At 39.5% G+C, this 6,984-nt stretch overlaps 1 pseudogene; it reads right to left on the bottom strand.

Moving 5' to 3' along the window:
• Nucleotides 1–317: 317 nt before the first annotated feature.
• Nucleotides 318–1,178, bottom strand: LOC114895357 (annotated as a pseudogene).
• Between the last annotated feature and the right edge of the window lie 5,806 nt (nt 1,179–6,984).

Below are 6,984 nucleotides of genomic sequence, written 5' to 3'. Positions count from 1 at the left end.
AAATTGTTTTTAACATTCAATACTAAAATATAACCAACAGGATCTGGGAAGAGTAACCAAACTTCATAATAATGAAATTCAAAATTGCCAATTTTTACATCTCCTTCAATCGAAGCCATGACGAAGTTAGTGTCAGATTATGTAGAGATTCTTTCATTGCTTTTTCAGGAGGAACGCATCTCAGGAGTTGAGCTGGGGAAGCAAGCAAAATAGCCACAGCCTTTGAAAGAGGAAGCTTCGCACTGGATGGGGCTACAGGTGACTCTAGCTGCAGCTCTGGCTCTCCAGCTGCAGGTCCAGAGGTGGCTCCTCCCCCACTACGCCCGCAGCGTTAGGTCCTGCGTTGCTGCAGGCTGGACCACTTGTTGCTGTTGGTACTTCTCTCGCTGAAATTGCCGGGCCAGTGCCAAGTCATTGAGACCCAGTGTGCTTGGTGGCTACTGCTGCAGCTGCAGGGACAAGGCGATCAGGTAATCCTGGTCCACCTGACGCTGTTTTCTAGGGAGCCATCCCACCTTCTGCTCCGCGGCCCTTCCGCAGGGGATGACTTAGGGTCCCACCCCACTTGCTCCTCCCAAAGAAAGTGGTTAGTGACAAGTAGGTGCACGCGACTCCTGTGTTTAATCATGGTATTAAAATGGTTGTTTTGGGAAAAGATGCTAAGTCTGCTTTCGCTGGCAGCTGCCGTTAGCTCACACAGACCGTGGCGGTCAGCTGGCCGCTGTCACGTCCACGGACTGCTCTGACATCGGGCTTTCTGTCACGAGGTTGTTGTCGCTGGACTGCCTGCGGGTGGTGACCATCTCTGCCGGCTGGGTGTAACTCAGTTTCCCAACTGCGCTCACGGCCTCAGGACTGTGTGGATTAACGAGCCAGCCATGCGACAGAGGTACACTGAATAGGTCAGATATGGCACTCAGATGAATACTCAGAGTCAGAGACACCTGTGAAATTGCACATGGACACCCAGACTCTGTCCAGCTTAGGCGGAACATGGCACCACCCACATTCTTCTGAAAATGAAGCTGAAGTCCCTCTGGCTTCTGGGGCGGGATGGACAGGAGGCAGTCTCCAAGATGGGCCACCAGCCATTGAATGTGATCACTGCCTCCCAAGGGAGCAGTGCGCGCGCACGCGTACACACACACACGCACACAAGCACACACGCGCACGCACATACACGCACGCACCCACACACACGCACGCACACACACACACACGTGTATATGCATAGATATGGCCTGTATATGTGGCATCTTTACATAAAATTGTTACCTGGGTCTTGTATTGGCTCTTACTGTGTGCTCAAAGTGGGCCTTTAAAGTAATGTTTTCAATATTCCTTTTAGCAACTGTCTAAAAAATGTGTAAATGCTGTAATTTTTTTTTTTTTTTTGGATGTGCCAGGCGGCTGGCAGGACCTTTGTTCCCTGCCCAGGGATTGAACCTAGGCAGTGAGAGTGGAGTCCTAACCACTGGACAACCAGGGAATTGCCCTAAATGCTATTATTTCATATAACTCATTTTTATTTCTAGCTTCATCTTCTTTTATATTACCTTTAAGGTATGATGCAATGAAAATATTTAACATTTGAGAGAGAGAAAGAGAGTAGAGAACATCTTTACGTAAGAGAACCTGAAATATGTGTGTGTAAACATGTGTGTGTATACAAATACACACATACATCCACACACACTAACATTTAGTAGGCCCAGATGTTCATCACAGTGCTATTTATAGTAACAAAAGTATAGAAACAAACCAGATATTCAATAATAGGGTGGTTAAATAAATTATGATGTATGCTTTAAATAAACATAGGCAACTATTTATAAGGATGCTGCATAAGTATTCCATGGAATACAAATATCCAGGAAAAATGACTATATTATTTAGCGAAATAAAAATAGATTATAAGATAATATGACCCATGTGATCTTATTTTTGTAAATGTAAATTTGCACATACACACACTTTATACCAGAATATTAGTAGTAGGGATCACTTTGTGATGAAATTTTATTCTCCTATGGTAATTTAAATCTTTCTTATTTATTTGTATTTCTAAATTCATACAATCCCCAATTTTGTTTTGTTTTGTTTTGTTTTTTGCGGTACGCGGGCTTCTCACTGTTGTGGCCTCTCCCGTTGCGGAGCACAGGCTCCGGACGCGCAGGCTCAGCGGCCATGGCTCACGGGTCCAGCTGTTCTGCGGCATGTGGGATCTTCCCGGACCGGGGCTCGAACCCATGTCCCCTGCATCGGCAGGCGGACTCTCAACGACTGCGCCACCAGGGAAGCCCTGTTTTGCTTTTAATATTATTTATAACTAGGTGCTTCTTGGTCCCTAAGGAAGGTTCCTATGTCTGTACCTAAGGCATCGGTCGCCAGATAAATCCACTGCGAGCTTTATTTAATTAGGGAGGAGCGGGCCAGGTTTTTCTTCATCAAGTTTAGTTGAAAACCTGAGACTGGACTCCTCCACTGACCCAGAATGTTAGTGGTTTTGCTGTAGACCTTACAGCATTTGTACTTCTGTTATCTGCAGGAAAAGACCCGGAAGGTCTGGATTTTGAGATACTTTCTGTTCTTGTCCAACCATTGGTTCCTAACTAACAACTCAAGTCTAACCAACCAGTTCTTCCTTGTGTCTTTCAACTTTCCAGGATGAGAAATCATCAAAGGCCAAAATGAGCTAGCACTTCTTGAATGCTTACTATATCAAGGTTTGAGTTATCTCATTTAATCCTCACAACATCTCAAGGCAATAAGTACCATTCCTATCATCTTTTTACAGATGAGGAAACTGAGGCACAGAGGGATGTAGTAATTCACTCAAGACTACCCAGCTAGTCCATAGCAGAAATGATTGTCTGATTCCAGATCCCAAGCTCTTAAACCTTCTACCACAGCTTCAGTCCATATACTTACACACACAGATACACACACACACACACACAAACCCACAAAAAAAACCCTAGCTATAAAAAAGAGATAACAAATGCCACTATAATGATATATGTTAGATGATTTTGTGAAACAAAAAGCACAAGAAAATATGATTTAGATACTAATTCAATTAATTATATTGAAAAGAGTTTTCAAAATATTTTAGATCACTTCCCTTATTTGAATGCAAATGATCAAAGAATTTTTACCTAATTATCTTAGTTTTTTTCTGTCATAGCATGGTATGGTACACTCAATGAGGTGACCAATGAATTAAAATTGCTATAAGCTGAAAAATAATCACCATGAATTTGACAAATTTCTTAGTTCATCAACTTACACATTTACAGCATGAGGTCAGTATTGGGTGCAGAATTCAGTCCATCATTTTACTAACAAACATTAAAGACCACGATGATCAGAAATTTTGTGCTGTGTAAATTTACTATGCACTTTTCTGCATAAACTAATGGTAGGTGCTGCAGAAATACACAGGAACCCAGATTCTGCTGACCTTTATCGTGGTCGGCTGCTCTAACCTACCATGGTTCTGATCACTGGAACCCAGTGGGACAGGGAGATTTTGTCACACTTGAACTCACTTTCTTACCCTGAGCCTTTTGACTGTTTCAAGTGCTTATGCTCAGTTGGCCAGGCCTTCAAGCCAGTGATCTCACATTGTGAAATAATAATTAAAATACAGCAGGTACTTTCATTTTAATATGCTTACCTTTATCCTTTAGGGAGGACCTCAGCTGATCGACACCCAAGAAAAATATGCTTGGGCTTCTCTTCTCCCTTTTATCTGTCTCTGACTCTTGTACCCAATCTTGACATTACACATGAAAATAAAAGCCAAATCGTATTCACAGGGATTGTAAACTTCCTGATTTTCCTAACGAGGAAAGGAAAATATAATACACAAGGCCTAATAAACCTCAGGCCTATATTTGGGACTTTAGTTTTGCAATAATAACACCGTTGCTATCAATTTGCTTTACATATATGAAAAAATACAACTCTTTTGAGCAAATGATGGAGGATATTTTTTTAAGTGAACATTTTTCTGGTATTGTCTGCCTCCCACTTAACAGCCAACCACTTGGAGAGCAGTTTCCATTCACAGTTTCCTTCACTACATTTCTCAATCCACAATGCTTCTGCTTCTGCATTCACCTTCATTAGGATTGTTCTCAAAAGCTCATGTTTGTTGGGCACATTCATGACATTCATCGATAAATTCAGTGATTTCTTTTAATGCTTATTTTAACTGGGATGTGACAACTCTATAGGATATGGCTCTGTTGGTAATTCTTGCCTTCTTGAAACACTCATTTTTCATGGCATCTGGACAACTGGGTTTTTATTTATTTTCTGGCTGCTTCTTCTAAGCCTTCTTTTTTAAATTTATTTTCTCCACCATCCCCTATAGGAATGGTTTCTATAGAATTCTGTCTTTGAATCTGCATTTCATCCCTCTTTTCCCTTCTCTTCCCTTCCCGTCCTTTTTTCCCTCTAAATTTCTCCCTCTTTTTCTGTCTCTCTCCTCTCTCTCTCTCTCCCCCCTCTCTCTCTCTTTCCACCCCTCTCTCTTTCCATCCTTCCTGGTTAATCTCATTGTCTTTTATCATTTCATTGGTCTGTGTGCATGAATAACACCCGTACCTATATTTATAGCTTAGGTCTTACTTACAACATCAAATCCAAATATTTAACTACTAACTGGGCATCTCTACCTAGATTTTCCATATTCAACTACAACTCAACATACTTCAAACTGAGCTCACCTTTTTTTCTTCCAAAACCTACTTCTTTTAGCACGTCACTCATTGTAAATTGTTCTGCTATTTACTGACTTACATAAGACAGAAAAGAGGGAATCACTTTTTACTCTTTGCTCTCTCTCCAAAATCATTCAACTGTTAATTCTGACAAATTATTCAATACTCCACTCTTGTACATTTGCTACCTTTACTAGAGTCACCCATATCTTTCACCTACAATTTTTCACTGGCATCTAACTTTCTATTTTCTACTGCAGTCAGAGTGATGTTTCTAAACTTCCAAACGGTGCGTGTCTTTCTGCTTAAAATTCTGCACTAGTTTCACATTGTTCTTGGGATCAAAATCCTTAGCTCTCTGTACTCTGTGCCTATTATATCTTCCTCTTGGGTCCCAGAGCAACTTTTCCATTCCCATCCTCATTTCCCCAAATACCTTTGCCTTTGCTCATACTATGTTCTACTCATCTTTATGTTTACATTTAGACATGAATGGGATCAATAAATCTTCCCTAATACCCAAGCCTGAATGAGGGACTAAATTTGATTCCATATTTCTCCATAATAACATTCATCACACTAAATCCTAGTTGCCCCTCCAGTAGGTCACAGCACTTTAAAACAAAGATTGTACACCGTACTTGAATGTCTAGCACATAGTAAGCATTGAGTCAGTATTTAATGACTGGCTGAATGGCTGTCCAGTGATAACTGGGGTGGGGCAATAGTTTGTTTCATACATGGATGGCAGGTAAGACTGCTCATTCAGAAAAATGTCATTTTCTGCAAAGCTCTTTTCATTGAATATGTGAATTTAAATGCTGGAACAACCTGCCAAATGACAGAAACTTGGCAATGATGTAAGCTGGCTCGATTGAGACATATTATTTAGTATGAGCACCAACATTTAGAAAATTGAAATCTCCTTCAGAAATCTTTTAATTAGGTAGTCTTTTTTGTTTACATGTGATATTGCACATCCTGCCACTAATAGAAATTAACTTGGATTCCATTTGGAAAGCACACTGGTAATTATTCTCACTTCTCAAATAAATGCAGCAAAGGATAGCAATGAAAAAGTTTCACTTTAAAATTGAAGTTGGTGAAACTCCAAAAATCCTGAACATTCATTACAGGCCCATAAATTACGTCATTTTTAAAGATTACAACCAGGACTGAGGACCTTATCAGCTATTTTTTACTTCCAAGGCACCAACAAAAACTCTTTCAGTCATAGTAAGCTGTCACCTAAGCTACAATTTTATCTTATTCTAATCTAGGGCTTCTTAAGCATTCATGGATGAACTTGAAGCATTTTGTGAAGCCCATAAAATTGTTTCTGAAATTGTATGTGTGTTTGACCTTTTTTCTAGGATAGGGGCCAAACATTTTGTTGGGCTTTTCAAATTGACTCACAACTCCAAAGAAATGAACAACCATTGGTAATCATTTTATAGGTAAAAGAAAAAAATTATTATCCACTTAAATATTCCCATATATGAAAAGATAATCTTTGGGAGAGAGAAAAGTTAGATATTTGTTGAATGAGTACATTAATTAAAATTAGATAGAATAGTTGTATTTTAATTTCTTTCCTAGCATATCAGATTATAATTTAGAAATAATAGAAATAAGGGAAAATGGCTTTGGAATTTCAATTTTTATGTGCAAGTGAAGGCCATGGAAGTGACTCTGTCATAGAGAGTCTTATTTTGTGTACAAGAACAAAATACGTCTAGAATATTTCAAGAGTCCTTCTGCTAGCCCCTCAATGGTAGTTATCTAGTACCTTCCTCAGACAGTGCCTCATTCTTCTCCTTCTCTGCTGATAAATGAACCCCTCATAACCTCTTCATCAGTCTCTCCATTCCTCTCTGTCTTTGCAGATTGAACATTCCGCTTGTTCTTATGGTCTAAGGCTCATTGATTGAGCTAGAGTCTATTTAGAGTCTAAGATCAAATGAGCATGGAAGTGATTAGGGATTAAAAACAAATTATCCTGAAATATCAAAATTTCTGCCTTGAAAACACGAACTAGCATCTGCTCTCAGAACTTGTGCCTCAAATCTCAGAAAATTCCCTAAACTGAAGAGAAAATGACATCAATCAGCTAAAATGTCCAGAATTCCAGGGTACTCTCGAAAGGGAAATATTAGTTTTAAATGATAATTTTAGTAATACGTTATTAGAATATTCCTTTTTTTAGTTCCAAATAAATCTCTAGAAATGACTTTGCAGTAAAATCTTATTCTGG

This window comes from Monodon monoceros, unplaced genomic scaffold, assembly GCF_005190385.1.
Source record: "Monodon monoceros isolate NGI ecotype Baffin Bay Population unplaced genomic scaffold, NGI_Narwhal_1 Super_Scaffold_14, whole genome shotgun sequence".
NCBI lineage: Eukaryota > Metazoa > Chordata > Mammalia > Artiodactyla > Monodontidae > Monodon > Monodon monoceros.
The sequence above is the reverse complement of the archived record's forward strand: the minus strand, read 5'-3'. Positions and strand labels throughout refer to the sequence as shown.